The sequence below is a fragment of the Lissotriton helveticus genome, assembly GCF_964261635.1.
Source record: "Lissotriton helveticus chromosome 1_1 unlocalized genomic scaffold, aLisHel1.1 SUPER_1_unloc_84, whole genome shotgun sequence".
NCBI classification, from domain to species: Eukaryota; Metazoa; Chordata; class Amphibia; order Caudata; family Salamandridae; genus Lissotriton; species Lissotriton helveticus.
The window spans coordinates 639,053-658,005 of NW_027611730.1; the positions used below are offsets into that span (position 1 = coordinate 639,053).

The 18,953-nt window shown below is 46.7% G+C and overlaps 1 protein-coding gene across 3 annotated transcripts in view; it reads right to left on the reverse strand.

The window, feature by feature from the left end:
• Positions 1 to 18,953, reverse strand: part of LOC144806550 (uncharacterized) — a 365,216-nt gene extending 346,263 nt beyond the window's left edge. Inside the window, exons 1-2 of one of the 3 annotated variants that reach the window (XM_078672888.1) lie at positions 3,652 to 3,790; positions 2,242 to 2,360 (exon numbers count right to left, since the gene is read on the reverse strand). The gene's annotated coding sequence lies outside the window, so the exon portion shown is untranslated. Of the gene's footprint in view, positions 1 to 2,241; positions 2,361 to 3,651; positions 3,791 to 18,887 lie in introns of those variants that run through there. The other 2 variants (XM_078672889.1, XM_078672890.1) reach the window with 2 other exon arrangements.

Below are 18,953 nucleotides of genomic sequence, written 5' to 3' on the forward strand. Positions count from 1 at the left end.
AGGCCACTGGTGGCTGGAGCTGGCTAGCAACAACGCTGGCCTCTGGTATTCATTACAGGCAGGGTAACAATGCATGTCAATATTGACTGGACCTGGTTGGCAAAGGAGATGACCTCTGGTTTTGAATATTTGCAGGATTTAAGGTACAGGGGTCACTACTGACTGGAGTTACTTAGCTAGATAATAGCTCTCAGGGGGGCAATACTGACTGAAGTTGGTTAGTATGATCACTAGTCCCAAGGTGCTACTAATGACTCAAGTTGGCTAGAATGATAACAGGTCCCAGGGCCAGTACTAACAGGAGCTAACTAGTAGGCTTACATACAGGTCCAAGGGGCCACTACTGACTGGAGCTGGCTAGTAGGCTTACATACAGGTCCAAGGGGCCACTACTGACTGGAGCTGGCTAGTAGGCTTACATACAGGTCCCAGGGGCCACTACTGACTGGAGCTGGCTAAAAGAATAAGAGGCCCAAGGGTGGTGGGGTGCGAGTGGCACCAGTGACCCGGAGTTGGCTAGAAGCATTGACGACCTTTGGTATTGATTAAATGCAGGATTCCAGGTCACAGGAGGCACTGCTGAATACAGCTGGCTAGCAGTAGTGGTGGCCTCTAGGAAGAAGGAATTGAGAAAGCATAACCGGATATACTGGTTTCTTTAATACCGATAATTGGTTACACATGAATGCCACAACGTGCATTGATATATTACATTACCAAATTACAATATTCTTGTATTAATTTGATGTGACTGTTCGCCTTAATATGCCTGCAAAGTTACATGATTCTATTAGGGCTCAGAACCATTTTATTTAGTGAAGTCCATCTGCACACTTTCCTGCATCTTGTAGTAACTTGAACATTGACAAACAGAAGTGTTATTTCCAGAAACAGTGAATTCTGCAGCTTGTCTGTGTATCTTTGATCTGCACCTCACGGACTCCTCACATTCCTCTCGAGAGAAGATCCTGCCTCCTACTCATTAGTGTAGTTTTATTAACTGTTTCTATCACGTGTTCATGTTTCATTGACTTGTATTAGGAGAAAAGTGTATAAAAATACATGGGGAGCATTAGCATTATATACTCCAACTTGCTTTAGAGTGGATGCTCGCGTCCATTGCAAAGACAATTCTCACTTGTTAGCTTGCTTGGCATTTTGCTATTTTTGCATTAAATTTATGATAGATTTGTTGGCCTCCAGATGTGTTGTGTTTTATTTTACATATCATAAGAGATGACGAGGAAAATGACAGTCCAGTATACACATTCTTCTTATAAATCAACTTACAGTATACTGTTCTGGAGGTTCAGTCCCACAGACATTATCTCTAACTGAACGCAGGCACCCTAGAAGCATGTGCTTTTCAAACCAGTTGCCCTCTGATGCGGCGTCCTCGCTATTGGATAAGTCAGTATGTCCTGTATTTTAGGAGGGTTACCGTATCTAGTGTACTCTGTTAGACAGTGCTCACCTGTGGCAGTAAGATGTTAATAGGCACCTTATGACCTATGCACGGTGCAGGGCTTTGAGTTACAGAGCTCCTCACGCAGTGGAGAAGATTAGGTCACATTTACCCATTTTCCCATATTTGGTCCTGATGAAATGCCAACAGATTGCTCCATGACTACACAAGGCATGAAAAAAGTTGACCTGAAGTATAGACCCCATCTTACCAGCAGGTCCATAGGTGATCGACACTTTCACACAGTGATAGGGGCCATTAGTTCCTCAATTTCTCTGCCACTGTTTTTCATCTCAACATGAACCAGGAAGATCACATTAACTATATTGTGGCAACTGGTTGATAGTTGATCTTATATTCAGACTTTCAATAATCTCACATCTTATGACACAACATCCTCTGTCCTACTATGCACATCCGGCATACTTGATATAAGATCAGCGACAAAGTGCCCTCTTGTGGTGCCCGCCAGGTATTTTAGCGCCGGCCTGGTGAGGAGTATAGCCCAATGATGAAGCATGTCACCTTCAGGTGAGTGAACGCAACTTGACTTAGAAAGCACATGCTTCCTAGGGTGTCTGCGTTCAGTTACAGATAATGTCGCTGGGACTGAACCTCCGGAACAGTATACTGTGATTTGACTGTTATATTTTATATATTGTACATAGCAGATATTGGCCCTTCCTTGTTTCACAAAAATGATCGGATACCTGCCTCGGAGCGCACTTCTTACAGACGAGTACAGGGTTATCATGTTGCTGTTACAAGCTCCTTACCTGTGCGAGTTATCGGGAACGATGCAGGAGGCAGACCCAAACCAGCCACACATGGAGATCAATGACAAATACTGAAGAATGAACAGAGCTTCCAAGCTGGTGACCATTACTTAATTGACCTTGAAAATAAAAGACACGTTTTAGTGTTCTGGTGACTCATGACCATAAAAACAAAGGTTATAAATTCAATATTGTGTCAAATACTTAAAAAATGGAACTGGATGTGCTGAATTGGATGTTGTCCCAGGTCATGAGTGACACCTTCCACCACTATTGCTTATGGGACTTTGAGTTTTGTTTTTCTCATTAACCCCTTCCATGCTCATGACGAGCTGAGCTCGTCATGCAGTACACTGCTTGTGTGCTCATGACGAGCTGAGCTCGTCATGAACAATGGATTTCAAGCACTTTCAGCACCAAGCGGGAATTGCTTTAGCATTGATAGTGTTAAAAGGATGGGCTCTAAAGTCCCAGTGTTCTAAGTGATGTTGGTTAAAATCAAAGGCCTGACGCAGGATGAAGCATGACACTGCTCTGCTTAGCAGTGAGATGAATGACAGTTCCCCAGCCCTTCCATTCTTTGACCTACTGAGGCTTGTTGGCCATTCATATTTTTTTGCAACAACAAAGAAACTTTTATTACAGCTTCTGTCAACTGAAGAGATAATACGCCTGGGCGTGTTTCATTAACTACTAACAAATATGAACAAGCAAGAACATGAGTTTCTGGAAAACTATCAAGCACCCAATCAGAATCAGCCGCCCTTCACACCCAGCAAATCCTACTCTATGGCAGGGTGTTGCCTGCCACTATATTGCAGGTTACTTCCAACATAATCTGATTTATACATACATACTCCAGGGTGCTGCCAGCTATCGGGTCTGCACACAGCAGTCTGGAGCCACTCAGGAAGGAGGTAAGCTCTACATTTCATCTTAAGCCCTTAGGTTACATTCACAGCCTGATGGGTCTGAAGAACTTTATCCTCGCTCTAATTGCGCCGAGCAGATGGACTTAGCCCAACATAGGCTGTGTTGTGTGCTGGGTGATGCCTGGCATCTTATTATCGTTGGCGGGAGGATGAAGCTCTGATAAGAGCTGCTACAAGAAGAGCAGAGAAACAGGACCACAGATCGCCACAGAGTGACAACAGCCCAGAAGCTGAAGAAAGAACTCTGGAACAGCAAACCTCCTACACCCTGGAGATTCTCCAGGGTAAGCAAATGATGGTAATGAAATGCAAACTGCAGCATTAAGGTCACACACTACAGCATCATTCCCTTTAAACCAAAGGTAACAGCCTACAAGAAAAATCTGAACAAAAAGCAACAAAACTAGAAAATGCATTTCCAAATGCTGCAAAAGAGAAACAGTTAATACAAATGAACAATATTAAACGTTGTTGGTACCTAAGTAATGTGCTTACTATTGGGCTTCACTCCATCTGCAGCAATAACGCTCTGAAAGGAGAAATTACTGCTGTGAGTCTCAGAGTCTTCAGTATTCCTGGTCTCCGTCACGAAGACTGTGGTGTCGGAAGATAACTTTCTCTTATTTCGCTTTATAGTTCCACCAGTCATGCCATTGCTTTTAGCAGACACGCAACTGTCAGCAGCATCACAACTTCAGGCAGACCAGCAATGCGGATCTCACCACTCACATTGGGTGAATATTCAACAAGTACGGTCTCGGCTTACCAAGCAGAACAAAAGAATCGGGTCTCATAACCATACCCAGAGCCACAGTTAGCTCTGCCGCCACTTGAGCACACCCAAACACCTCAGCACTTACGTGCCAGTCCCAGAGGAGACCATCTGTGAAGTCCTTGTGAACTGGCACCACTCCTGGGTCAGCACAAGCAGCATCACGGGCAGCGTCTAACACCTCTACCACAAACGTTCAGGAACATCCAAATCCTCGTCACCCAAACTACCCAAAAATGGCTTTCTAGATAAGCAGCCAGCCCTGTAGTTTCTGCCTCTGTGTACTAATTTGATTCCAAAGTTATAATTTTAAAAACACTCTTAGCAACATTACAGAGGCCTTTCTGACACCATTAGCATTAAGGTTTCAAAGCAAAGGGCTGTGTTCTGTGAACTTTAAAAGATGAATGCCCCAGACCTCTTCTGGACAATAACAAGCCTTTATTTGCAATGCAATAGGTCTCGCGATTGCGAGATTTAGGGCTATTGGCACTGTATATGACAAGGCCTTTTATTTACGTTTTAAAAAGAAAAACATAAATAAAAGCAATTGTCATTTACAATGCCAATAGCTCAACCTCGTGTAAATGCGAGACCCCTTACATTGCAAATGCTTGTATGTTGTGAGCCCTGCTGGATGCTCCGCATTTCATTCATGCAGGGGCAGGGTTCACTTCACACCTCACACCAGTTCAAGCTTCTGCATTTATTGTGCAGATGCGGTGATTAGAAAAAGGGAAAGAGTTGCCAGCAAAGGAAAGATGATCAAGGCCACAAACCCTGCCCTGCCCAGTCTGCCGCAACTGAAAGGGATGCGGGGGTCATAGTTCCCCTTGAGCCCACGGCCCTGCCTCTGGACTTGAGCTGCACCACGGTTGCACACCCCAGGCGAGTGCGTTTCCCACCTGTAAGTGGTAAAATGGCACATTTTCAAAAGGATGATGGCCTCCTGGGGAGGCCAGCCGTAGTTAGAAGGCCGCAAAGCCCTGGGCAGCTGCCCACGCCTAGCGCCGGCCCTGCCAGGGTTCCTGCCCGGTGGATATCTTGCCCCTTCATCTCTTACCGTACCTCTCACGTGGACTCAACTGGTATTAAAAATACCCCTGGCCTCATTCACGTGAGGGGTCTCGCCTGAGTATGACACCACCTTTAGACAGCTGGTCTCCCGCCTCCTAGCCAGGGCTCCCCCTAGAGCTGACCTACCCGCTGCTGGCCACAGAGGCACATAATCCTCTGAACCTAGTGTCCCCTTGCAACTCTGTCCTCTTGAACTGTGTACCCGCTGTGTTATAATTTGTAATTGCTGGCAGTCTTGCTGCATTGCTTGCCATCTTTTTGTCCTCGTAGCCCTGATTTATGTTTTGCTTTGCCGCTCTTCCGTTCCTTGTATTCTTACTTTCTTATTGTACTTTGCACTTACCAAAATAAAACCCTTCATTTAAAAGAAGAGAACAGACTATCAACTCGGGACAAACATAAGGGTATATTATATTTTCAAAGAGGTAGAAATGTTGGGTAATGCCGTCACACTGGAGAATGATCCAATGTGACATGAACAACGCATTGCTATAGTGGCGGTCGGAGTGAGGCAGGGTTGGAGGGCACTGAAAGAAGAATAGAGAGTTTGAACAAGCGAACGCACAAAATCACAGCGCTCCTCAGCAGAGAATTTGGATATTCTTAGCAGCATCCCAACCCTTTCCTTTATTTAAAATACATTTTCCAGTTTTAAGAGAGCGCGAACGTCAGATGAGTACACTGAATGTCTTCTTACACCCTATTCTCTTTCTTGTTACACCCTATTCTCTTATGAGATATTAGATCAGCCTCGCAGAGATTGGGAGTTAATTTTAAACAAAGCGTTTTTTTTGTTGGTACAACCTAATATCAGAAACAGTCTTGTGTAGCTTACAGCAAGTGAATGCGCTTAACAGACTCATAACCACAGGCTAAGAGTTGTAAGCGCCGCCTGCAGTGTAGCATCCCGCCCCAAACCACGCCTACTATTGAAGCAAAGTATGCAAATCTACAATGAACGGCGAAACTGCACTGCAATTTTATCTGTGGAGCACCACTAAACAAGCATTGGCATAGCCAATAGGTCTCGCCTTTGGGAACTTATAAGTGTTTAGCCAGAGATATTGACTTTACCTATGTCTTTAAACTGGAGTCAAGCTATCCAGGCTGAAGAAAGCTGATAGCCAGAAACCGGTCCTTGGATGCTTGATTCCGGTCTAGGAAAGACATGGCTTGGTAGTTCGGGCTGGACTGTTCCCATGAGGTACAGGGTCAAGGCTGATTTGTATATGGCCATGCCTGACCTGGGGTGGTGTGGAGTGTATAAAAAACGATGGATTTAGGCCCAGATCTTTGTACTGGGGTGAATGTAAGACATTTTTCTACATTCTGTCCATCAACTGTGGTTTGTACAGAAGTTTGCAGCATGCTGAAAAGTTATAATAAAGAAGCATCAGAAGCATTTTTGTTACCTTAGATATGACCAAAAAAGCATTATGTACAGCTAAACAACCATATTATAAAAGTATTAAAAATAATGTCTTGAGTTTGTGTCGTCCTTTCAATGCTGGCAACTTGTATCTGCCTGTCCCAATGGTTACTTGCTGTGTTTTTATTTGTTATGGGGGCATAAATAACAGGAGGGTGAAGGTCAGTCAGTCAGTCAGTGCGAGTGAGTGAGAGAGTGAGTCAGTCAGTGAGAGTGAGAGAGTTATTCAGTCAGTGAGAGGGTGAGAGTCAGTAAGAGAGTCAGTCAGAGTCAGTAAGAGTGAATCAGTCAGTGAGAGTGAATGAGAGTGAGTCAGTGAGAGTGAGTGAAAGAGTGAATCAGTCAGTGAGAGTGAATGAGAGTGAGTCAGTCAGTGAGTGAAAGAGAGTGAGTCAGTCAGTGAGTGAAAGAGAGTGTGTCAGTAAAATAGTCAGTCAGTGAGAGTGAGTCTGTCTTTAAGCAAGAGTCAATCTTTATGCGAGAGTCAGTCTTTTAGTGAGTCAGTCTTGGGAACCATACACGGCTGTGCTCGGTCAGCTGGGAAGCGCTGGAAAGGAGGCAGATGGTGGCTGCGCGCGTGCACGCTCGCGTGAACGCAAGCGTTAGGACTCAAATATGCAAATGGCAGGTCAATACACATGTCCAGCGCTTACAAGGGCGTGAGCACACATCTTCCTCGGGGTTGGGGCAATGCATCAGTGAGGAAAGACCAGGTAGAATGTATTATTTTTCACAGTTCTCCCATTAGAATCTAAATAATGTTGATGAGTGTAAGCATCTTGTAGAGTTAAGCACTTAAAGGAAATAGGCCCCAGAGCTGTGAACACTGTCACAACTAATGTGCTTACACCATTTGCTTTGTGGAAACATCGAGCTATTTTATAAAACGACTTTCTGTAAGAAATAACACTAGAATCAGTTCCTATTGTAAACATTGTGTTACATTTAGCAAAAAAGATGAGAAGACAGAATGCACTCAACTGTACCTGGAACAAGAAGCCAGGGGCTTTGAAATTCCGTTTAACAGTATCCACTCTTAAAACACCCGCCTAGGGGCACCCTGAGTAACTAGAAACGTAGACACCTGGTCCCAGACCCACCTGGACACCCAGTGGTCTGTAAATGGTGCCTGTGTGAAACAACCTAACTAGGAAATTGTAGCTTGCCGATCATCATCGGGGCCCTGTCAAGGTTGGAGAGACTGAAATGCTCTGTCACGTACTCTCGACGAACCATAACTATAAGCGGATGTTGGCAATGTCCAACCCGGTGGCCCATACTCCATGGTCTACACATGGCCACATTGTGGTGGGGTTTCTGTGCCATTGCGGCCTGGTAAAGGCACCAATCTCCATTTAGTGGAGCGTCTTAAGGAAATGTTTAGTCCATCATTGACTGCGTCTACTCAAAAAGGGGAAAATAAGAGCATAAGTATGGGTGAGTGCTTGCAATGTTCAACGCTCCGTCCATCATCCCCTTTGGTTTTGCTTTGTTCGCCCTAAGTTGGCAGGGTATGTCCAGACGTGGGTCCCTTGCTAGACATTGCTACCTGCGCCTGATAATAGTATTTATGAAAAGTACGCCCAATTTATGAGAAAAAAACCTTTAACACCACAAATTCCTTCAATGTAGCCTTTCTTCTCAGTCCACTTTACTTTCTCTCCTAACATGTCTCTCACTAATGTGGTCCCTCTTCTATCCTTTTCAGCCTCTCATTCCCTCACTCAAGTGGACCTTCATGGTCTTACTTTATCTCTTACTTTCTCTTTCTAGCTTCTCACTTTCTTTTCACCTTATTATCTCACTATTTTCATTTAACTCTCTTCCTCTTTTTCAACAGCCTTTTTTTCTTTCAATCTTGTTTTTTTACGCACTCATTTTAATCTTGCTTTTACTTTTTATGTCTCACTGTCTGTTGTATTTTCGCTCTCTTAATCTTGTTCTCTTCTGCTAGCTCTGCTGCTCTTTTTATCCCTCTGTTCTTCTCTCATCCTCATCTGTGTCTCCTTTTATCTCTCTCTTTATTTTTGCCTTATTTGCTCTTCTTCTGATCCATTGTCTGCATCACTCTCTTTCTGTCCTCTTTTTCACTCTGTTCTCTGAAAGCTTTGGGTTTCCTCTTGCTCTCCATTCTCATCTTTCTCACTCTCCACCCTACTTGCAGAGCGTGCACCTTTAAGCACTCTGAATAAGGGGGACATCATATCTGACAATCTCTGGCTGATATCCATCATCTCACAAATTCTAAATGCTAACCTTTGACTTTTCACTCTATTCTACAATACCCTTGATTTTGCAGTCACTTTCATGTTAAATTGTTTCTCTTTTGCTCTGGTTTTTACCCTATTTCATTCTCTCATGCCCCCACCCTGTTTAATGCCTACATGGAACCTCTAGACAGGATTGTCCAGCCCTTCGGTGTGCGTATTGTCACCTACGCGGACGATACCCAACTGGTGGTCTCTTTGGACCACTCAGAGGTATCGTCCAACACCCTAGGTCCCTGTCTAGAGGCTGTTGCCAGATGGATGCAATCCTCCCGTTTAAAACTTAACGGGGAGAAGACAGATGTCATCTTATTGGGCAACCCCTCGCCCTCTGTCTTTTCATCCATCTGGCCTCCATGTCTGGGCCCGCCTCCTGCTCCCAAACCCCAAATAAAAAGCCTGGGGGTTTGGTTGGACACCGCATTGAACTTCTCAGCCCAAGCCACAAAGACCGCAGCCACCTGTTTTGGCCTGATGAGGATGCTACGGAAGGTGCTCCCTCTGCTCCCATTCCAGGCCAGGAGGATTCTAGTCCAGGCCCTTATACTATCCCGCCTGGACTATGGTAATGTCCTCTATATGGGAGCCCCTTCCTATGTCATTCAGAAACTTCAAGTCACCCAGAACAGTGCGGCCCGTCTGCTCTACAATCTCCCTCGCTGGGAGTCAGCAAGGACCGCCATCGTGGAACTTCACTGGCTCCCCATAGCCGCCAGAGTACAATTTAAAGCTATGTGTACTCTACATAAAGCCTTCCACCACCTTGGTCCTGCAATTCTGCAACCCCTGATCACCCCCTATGTTCCCTCACGTTCCCTTCGTTCCAGTACCCTCCAGCTGGCCTCCTCTATCAGAGTGAGGAAAGCCCGTTGGGGAGGCCGTTCCTTTTCATACACTGCTGCCAAGTTTTGGAACACCCTCCCCCTTTCCCTTCGAGGAACCACCGATCATCTTTCCTTCAGAAAAGCCCTGAAAACCCACTTGTTTGCCACATCCCGCTAATCTGCCCGAGCCTGTGCTAAGCTAGCTTTAGTCATAAGCGCTACGAGGCCTCCGGGTAGATGGCGCTATACAAGTGCAATTTCAATTCAATTCAATTCAATTCATGCTATTTCTCACTTAGTTTTCGGATTCTCTTAGTCCATCTTTCTATCTCTTTTGCTATTTTGGTCACACATAAGACTACCAGATTTTGAAAACAACAAAAAAACTGTATATTTTAAAAAATCTAAACGAAGGACGACTATTTTACATCAACTGAGGGGTATGGGATGACAGTGCTTATCAACATCGAAATGCCAAGGAAATAAATAAAATGTCATTTTAAACACCGTTTCATACCTGCTAATTAAATTGCTTTCTGATAACAGAAACAAGCCAGTCCTCCCTTGGAATACATAAAAATGTGCCTCTTTCAGCTAGCCCTCTATGAAAACAGGGACACAAGACAAATTTCTTGAAATTTGAAAAACTGGGGTTGTCCTGGTAAATCCGGGGCACCTGGTCACCCTAATCACACATGCACTTCATAACCTTTGTTTCTCCTTTGCTGTTTCTCGTTCTGTTTTTCTACAACATTCACTCTTTTTTATATCCCCATTTTCTCTCTTGCTTTGTTTTCTTATATATATTCTCTGCATATCAGGTTTCAGAGAGGCCCTTACGGATTGCAGAGTTGAAAGGGTCTTATCTAATGTATGGTTCATATGAGGGCAGATGGAGTCACATGAGGGCACATAAATGTAAACAGCCCAGTGCAACCAACTCTCAGGGCACTGAAGGTTAGGGGTCAAAGTGCAAAATGCTCCTAGGACAGAGAACATAGGCACATCTATTATTAGTGCAGCAGGCACAGTGGCACCAGGGCTGAAGAAGAGGTAAGAGCCGGGGGCGTGGCCAAGCCAGAGACCAAGATGGTCGCTCGGCTTTGAAGCTCCGCCAGCAGTCGTTGCAACAACGTGATGTCCCGCTATCCAGCGAGGCTACCGGGCAGGGAAAAGACGCCATAATGCAGCGGAAGGGATCCTGATATAAAGTCTCCCTGCAGTGCTGCGAGAAAACCACCGGAACGGCAGAAATCGGCGACTCCAGCAGGACGGACGACTTTCAAGATGGCGGCATCGACGATATGAGGAGACTCCGGGTGCAGCAGCGGAGGGACTGAGCCAGCAGCTGGGGTGCTGCGAGTCACCGGGCCACGGGCCGGATCGTTGAGCGGCCACAATCTGGGCAAAGCGGCGCTCGGTACTGGCGGGGGGTCCGTTTGACCTTCGGCGGTCTGAGCGCGGCACTCTTATGTCTGCGCTGATCGTAGGGGCACACAGGTACGGTGCCTGTGATTGCTCCCCCGTCGACACCTGGTACAGCATTTCCAAAGCACCCTTGGGGATCTCCTCCCTGCATATGCACTCGCTCGGCCGCAGCCTGCGCTGTTCTCCCTCTCTTCTCCCGCAGGGCTCCGTTTTTGTAAGGCTTCCTGGCATGTCTGCGCTGCTCCCGGAGCGAAAAACTGAATCCAAACCTCAGCAGTGTCTGCGCCCCAGCCACCAATTTATGCTGTAGCAAACTTGAAACATTAACTGTCCACTGCACATTGCCTTGTCTTCAAACAACCTGCTTCGTGGAAGTACTGTGCCTCGACCACTACTGCGCCACAAGCTCCATTATGGGAGACAATAGTGAAATACCCAAAACCTCCCCTGTTGCCAGGAAAATACAAACACGGGTTAGATGCCCATTCCTTAGTAGCTGACACAAACTAATACACTTTAAGTTTCTTTGTAGGATATACATTACCCCCTCCAGACTCCACAGGATAGACAGGATAGACCCTGCCAGGCCGCACCATTGTGCAAGATGCAACGCTCCAAATGCAGACTTCGCCCCCCTCGCCTGGACCTGTCCACGCAAACACTCATACTGGGTAGGAATACATAAGATAGTGAGTGGCATGGTTAAGGTACCGATGACCCCCTTGCCCGAGATTGCTCTGTTGGGATATGTAAAGCAGTTCCCACCGGCAATTCGCAGGTTTGTTGCCATAAGCTTACTACTGGCCAAAAGGGAGGTATCCATTCATTGGGGTGGCAGAACAGCACCATCGAAGAAGGGATGGCTGAAGAGCATGGCGTCCTGTTCCACAAACAGCGACCTATACGCAATAACGGTCCCCCCACCTCCAGGCCCAAAGATATCTGGGGACCTTTCAGAACATACCTAGAGGCGCAGCGACAAGACCCCCTACCCAGAAAGAACAGCGCATAGTCCCAACAGAGGTGGGTTAGACTGTCCCGAGATACATGTCAATAATCAACTACACCGGATGCTAAACTCCTTTTTTGATGTCGGTACAGTTGATGTATCCCTATGTCATGTTTGTAAACACCGTTTATGTGAATTAGAGTCAAGAACGATTGTAACAGAAAATATGTTAGCAGCCGAGGGACTTGCTTTATGTAACATGTGATCACTCTGCGGCATTGATTGAACCCTTGACAGTGTGTATTATGTCTACCTGTACTTGCCAAAGGATTTTACTTGTCCTAGTGTACTTCTTTACTCATACCTAAACGCAAAATAAAGTTTAAAAAAAAATAAGGGGTAAGAGCTCACTGAAGCCTACCCTACGCCCACACAGGAGCAGCAATCATTAGTGAAGCAGGTGCAAGGAAGCTCACCATGGTGCAATTTCTGTAATCAGATGTAGGATAGATATATAGCCAATCACCGCTGCATGCAAGACCGTCTGTCTATCAGATCGGATAGATGGCTTTGCATACCCGACGAGACTACATGCTAGGACTTATCAAAGGCAATAATCCTTTCATGCTTTTATCTGACTGGATGCGATGGTGATTACCAGCTTATTGATATTGCATCTCTTAATAAGAATAAGCGACTTGGTGTTCTTCAATAAAACTATTTCAATATGGATCGAAGGAATTAAATCAATCATGAATGATACGGTGATTGCCTATATATCTATACTACATCTGATTACAGAAATAGCACCTTGGTGAGCTTCTATAACAGACTAGTCCAACCCTGATGAAGTCCATGTTGGACGAAACACGTTGGCTGGGCTGATGCATTTGAGTACAAATAAAGAATACATTGAAAAAAAGAAATCTCAAGACTGCGCTGTATTTTCTGATTTGGTGGAACTTATAATATTTTGTATAGTTTGCAAAGGAAATGAGGTTTATTTACATGCTTGAGCATAATTGATTTAGGAATCTAGTAATAACTGTGTGCTCCTTTTCAGAATTTGACAATCCTAGTCAGTATAAGGCACAAGCAACCCCCATATTTAAACTGTGGTCAACCCCCTGGTAGCTTGGCACAGAGCAGTCAGGCTTAATTTAGAGGCAATGAGTAAATATTTGTGCAACACTTCAAACAGTAAAACAGCGTAAACAGCACACAAAATCAACACCAGGTTAGAAAAATAGAGCTCAATTTAATCAACAAATCGAAACCCAAAGACAAAAATCCAATCAGTATAACCGGAGATATGAATTTTTAAAGTATAAACTTCTATACAGCACCTAAAAACATAAAGCGTCAACCGAGGCAATCTGGTCATGCTGGACCAGGTTAAAGTAAAAAGTTCAAGCTGATCACGATGGAGCGCGAATTAGATAGAGCCCCAGATTAGTTCAGCTGAAGGTTTTACCCTCTCAAGTTTTGAGCCAAGAGCACCGTTCGCATTGGAGAGGGTCGCAGGGAGTAAGGTGAGAGTTGATGGCGGTGGTGGACATGGCACAAAGAGCAGGCCAGGTGTCGCAGAAGGTCGGGCTGGAGCTTTACGTTGTTGGTCTTCCAGATCGATTAATGCTTTCCGTGCAAGGGGATAGGCGGCAGGGGCTTGTGCTGAAGTTCCGTGCGAGCAGTGGGATTCCGGTGCGAATGGGCTCATTTCCACTCATGAAGAGTTCAAAAGCTTGATTTAGGAGCCCACCGAACCACAGCAAGGGTCTAGGGCCTGAGAGGCACCATTTGGGAGCAAGGAACGTGCTGAAGACTGGTCCAGGCACTTCCACAAAATGAATGGGAGGTCAGGAACAGCACAGCCCTCACTGCACAAGCTTCTGTTGATTGTAAATACAAGAGCATGGCTTTAACCCGTTTATTGCGGAGGCAATTCCGCTGCGATGTGGGCGTTCGAATGCGCGTCCGGGGCCGTGTAGGCCAACGGACGTGCGCAGCACTACTGAGGTAGTGCTTGCGACGGCTGTTGGCCAACGCACGCACGCAAGGGTTAAAAAAACTTATTTTATAGATGCGGTCAGCAAGTGGGTAATGTCTGTGGTTGCGGTGGCTCAGGAGAAAGGTAAGAATGTGCAACTTGAGATTCGCGGACTACGGCGGCATTCAGAATCATGCCTGAAGCCTCCAAAAGCAGCCCGCCGGAGCCTGAGGAATTGCCAGTTCTGAGTTGCAAGCTGCAACAGTCTTTAGTCTACAGACCTGAGGACATGTGACTGGGAGCCCCAAGGCCACGACGAGCCTCCAACAGCCTGGTCGCAGGGCATTGGATTTATTTAGGCATTTTTTATAGCGCATACTTTACCCAGCGGAGTCAGAGCGCTTTACAATAGAGCGAAGTATATAGGATTAGATATTATGGTAACATATTTACAGAGTATAAATCCACCAAAAATTACATGATACAAACTAAAGTTGGAGCGATTAGGGTTCCAAAAAAACACATTCCAGAGTTGAAGCGTAAGGACAAACTAGTCTCCAGTGAGGAACACGAAACAGTCAATGCCTCCAGGCTGTGTAGGTGTATCGTTTTGACCCCGCCCCCAGCCACTGACCACGCCCACGTGCCCCGCCCCCAATGCACAGACCCCGCCCCCACTATCACAGGCCCCGCCCCCACATACACCACACCCACAAGCCCCGCCCCCATATTCACTGTCCCCGCCCGAGTAGGAGCATTCACACCCACAGGCCCCGCCCCCACATTCACTGACCCCGCCCCCGGCAGAGGAGGAGCATCCACACCCACAGGCCCCGCCCCCACAGGCCCCGCCTTGACACCCACAGGCCCCGCCCCTCTCAGGAATCATACGTTAATGCTCTTCCACCACTGCCTCGAGTCCTTGTCTCCCCTTACCTCTCTTGTGGTTTCGAGGGGGCAGTGTCGGCCTGGTGGAGGGGACACACCGAGGGCCCCACGTGACAACAAAGCGCGCGCTGGACAAGGGCCGCCCTGATCTGTAGCTGCGCATGCGCAGGACACTCAGTTTGTCACAAGTGCGCATGCGCAGGATGTCTGCTTGTTGTGGCCGCGCATGCGCTGAGAATAGCGGAGCCCATGAAACATAGAGTGTGTAATTGAGCAGCCCGCAGGGAAGCACGGCCTGGAGAGTCCAACCAAGAGGGGACGCAACTGGGAACGTCCACACTGTCTTCCATTCAGAAAAACTGAAAACCCCAGGACTTAACTAAGAGCGCGGGTTAAAGAGGTCTTGATGGGTTAACAACTGCGCATGCGCTGGGGACAGACACTGCGTCCCGCAGCGGAGCACGAGCTAAGAAGGGCCTTGGATTAACAACTGCGCATGCGCTGAGAACAGACACCTTCAAGAGGGTCTTGTATTAACAGCTGCGCATGCGCTGAGGACAGACACTGCTCCCGGGCCTTGGATTACCATGAGCTCCTCACTGCCATGCCAGGGACACTGCAGCAGCAGCTCCAAGCAGCAGGTGGAGGGAGCACAGAGGGGTGAGACTCTGAGACACACATGCAAACAATCAATCAATACAATCTGTATTCGATCTCTTAAATACAGATCATAAAAGCACAATTTAAATCAGTGATCAACAACCAGCCCCAGTTCATAACAAGTTAAAATCCTAGAGCAAGTAGAATTGTCTAAAAAGAACATCAGATAATTTTTACAGGACATTCTATCCCATAAAGTGCATCATGTGCCTCATAGACCGAATCCAGTTAGTTTACATCAAATTACTCGTTTCTGCATATAATTATTAGTTAAAACCAACCTCGCGCCTTTCTCCTTTTCATACAGGCCCACAAAAAGGAGGCTACCACAGACAAAGGGACCAGGCAGAGATTTAAAGAAGTAACGTGCCACCTGGCATTGTTTAAAATTGTGGCGCTTTAAAATCGAAAGGATAAATTCTTCTCTTCCTGTATTATAAAACACACAGAACAAGACTAGGTGCAGGTCACATTGGGGGGAATGGTTGTGGGTGGGCACCGGCCTCCAGCAACAAAGCGCTCCCAGCGCTAGAGGTAAAATAAAGCGCTCCCAGCGCTATAACCAGAAAATAAAGTGCGTCCAGGCGCAAATACCGCGCTTCCAAGCGCTAGGAGGCAATTCCAGCGCTCCCAGCGCTAGAGGACAGCACAAGTCCAGAGAAAGTCCTTGGAATGCAGCAAGATAGGGGGGCAAGGCTGGGCCAGGGCCCAGCTCACTGGGCCCTCCAGGCAGGAAGGCAGTCCCAAGTGGCGGTTCCTCCTGGCGCCAGCAGCAGCAGCAGCCCCCTCAGTAAGATCAGGAAAGAACAACTTGCAAGGGGACACAGACCCTTTTTATACTAATAAATCCTTTGTCTGTGTGCAGGGTGGGGGAAGAACCAGTCGCAGCTGGTCTGGGAGCACCCTTGATGTGCTCAGCCCCTCACTCTATTCACTAGGCAGGCTAGGGCCGTTAGACACACCACAGGGGGCGGAGCCAGCATTGTGTGGGGAAAGCCCAGCCCTATTCAGGACCCAGGTGCATTCCTCCCCAGCCATCAGCACGCTAATCTCCACACTCACCACCGGGCAGACCCATCATGACTCATGGAGCCTGGCATCCCAGCCAGCTCCAGCCAATCACACGCCAGCACCTTTACAGCACACACACAGCCATGTCTAGAAGTGGCACTTCCACACTAGACACATACACGCCGCATACATCATTTCCAGCATTCAATCACACCAGTCCGCACATACCAGACTCGAGCCTGTACACCCCACGCATCAGGAACTACCAGGGACACATACATTCCCCATGCATTCCTATGGGAGGGCAGGCCAACCTTACTCCACGCACTCAGAGTGCGCACGCACTTTCCACTGGGACACAGTGAAAGTGCGCAGAACACAAAAATCACCATCACTAGGTCACCATTAAAAGCAAAAAGTTTAGGGGTGAACCTGCTAGAAGGGCCAAGTCCAACACTAACCATGAAGAAAATGCTAACTACCGAAGGGAAAGAATGGGACATGTTTTTGCCACTCGCCCTCTTTGTTATTTGAAGCCAGGTTCAGAGAAGCTTGGGTTGTTCTCCCTTTGAACTTCTTTACGGGAGACAGCCACAAACCTAGCTAGAAATGACAAGAGAAGCGTGGGAACAAGAGAAACAAGAAGAGACACAACACCATCTAGAATACACCCAAAGCCTAAGAAACCGCATACAGAAATTGTGAGATTTTGCTCACAAAAACCTAGAAAAAGCTCAAAGAAGCCAGCAGATGTCTTACAATAAAGGAAAGAGGTGACAACAGTTACAGGTCCATGACTGGGTGCTCCTATTCCTACCTTCCTCTATACGCCAAAAACGGGCAGAATGGAAGGGACCATATGACGGTGCTGAAAGGGTAGGCCTCACTACTTACCGGTTACGCCTTTCCTCAACCAAAACCCAGATATACCACATAAATCTACTAAAGAAATGGTTGGGACCCCTCCCCAAAGACACCCATTACGTTTTGCCTGACTCAAAACCCATTCCTTCAACATTGAATAAATTGCCCATAAACGAACATCTAACAGAGGAACAAAAAGTGTCTCTTCAGACCCTCTTAGAGTCCTTCTCCTCCATCTTTTCCGACCTCCTGGGAAAATCAACAATACTCGAGCATGCCATTGTTACCCCACCAAATAAAGTAATAAAACAAAACCCCTACAGAATACCAGGCGTTAGGCGGGACTCAGTTCCTGACGAAATAGAGAGCATGTTACAACTAGGAGTCATAAAACCTTCCAGCAGTAACTGGTCTCCCCCATTGTCATAGTTCTGAAACCTGATGGTTCCATCCGTTTTTGAATAAACGTCCGAGCAGTCAATACCATCTCGAAATTTCACTCATACCCGTCGATGAATCGAGAAATTAGGCTTAGCCCAATATATAACCACATTCGATCTTACAAAAGACTATTAGCAGGAAGACCAAGAAAAATCGCCTTTAGCACCTCTAATGGGCTATACGAGTTTACTGCACTGCCTTTTGGGTTACACAGAGCACCAGCGACGTTCCAAAGACTTATGAACAAAGTTTGCTCCCAACATCAAGAGTACTCCTTAGCCTTCATAATATTTAGCCCTAACTTGGAACTACATCTCGTCCATTGTGGGAAGATATTCCAAGCACTTAGGACTGCAGGGCTCCACGTGAACTCCAAAAAGACCAGGATAAACTTCACCAAAGTCAAATATTTGGGCTATTTATTGGGAGATGGGGCTATCGCTCTGCAACAAGAGAAATTGAGAGCAGTCTTAGACACCCCCTTCCCTCCCACCAAAAAAGGCATTAGATCCTTTTTGGGCTTACAAGGCTACTACCGCTGGTTTAAACCCAACTATTCTGAAATAGCAGCACCACTAACCGACCTACTGAAGCAAGAGAAAAGGAACTAAGACTTGGTAAATCCTCCCCAAGCTGCCAGAAAGGCATTCCACGAGCTCAAGTGAGCCATAACCTAAGGCGGAGAAACCAGCAGGGAAGACCGGAAAAACGGAGAACACCGAACAGCCTTCCGAGAGAGAGAACTGGAGCCTTGGGGAGGTCACAGCTTGTTGGCGAGGAGGGAAAGTCGAAACAGAAGGAGACCAGACCTCACTGAAGGACGTGGAGTTACCACGCCATGGCCCCGGAGTGACGTGGCTCTTACATGTGAGTGGGCATCTACGGGGCTTTTGGAAAGGGGCTGAGTCAGAGAGGGATGGGAGGGGAGGCCGAGGGGTGAAAGGGACTCAGGGAAAAGGAAATAAGTGAGACGGAAACAAAGACAAGAGCAGAAATCATTGGCTACTCTTTTTCTTTTGGTTACTCCAACCTCTACCCCCTTCCTTCACATTTATGCATAGCTATTATTTATCCCTCACATCCTCCCTTGACTAAACCATAAAGCAAAAACACTTACCTGAGCCTTTTCCTTCTGTCTGAGGGACGACGGCGGCCGAGGCTCACCTAAGGGACTGAAGTGGAA